Consider the following 235-nt stretch of genomic DNA (forward strand, 5'->3'; position numbering starts at 1 on the left):
AGTTCACTAACAACACTGGCCATGTGCTGTGATTGGTGCTTTGCATGAAGAAAGGATTCATCCCATCTGTAGAAATCCCAAGTTGAAGATTCCGTGGATCAGCAGCAAATTCTGGCCATTTATCATTCACTTGTGCCCAAGAGATATAATCAACGGGGTGTCGCATTGTACCATCTTCAGTGGCATTGGTATAGTGCCAACGCAGATCTTCAGCCATCCTTTGTGATCTAAACAT

Source organism: Brassica oleracea, chromosome C3, assembly GCF_000695525.1.
Source record: "Brassica oleracea var. oleracea cultivar TO1000 chromosome C3, BOL, whole genome shotgun sequence".
Lineage (NCBI taxonomy): Eukaryota > Viridiplantae > Streptophyta > Magnoliopsida > Brassicales > Brassicaceae > Brassica > Brassica oleracea.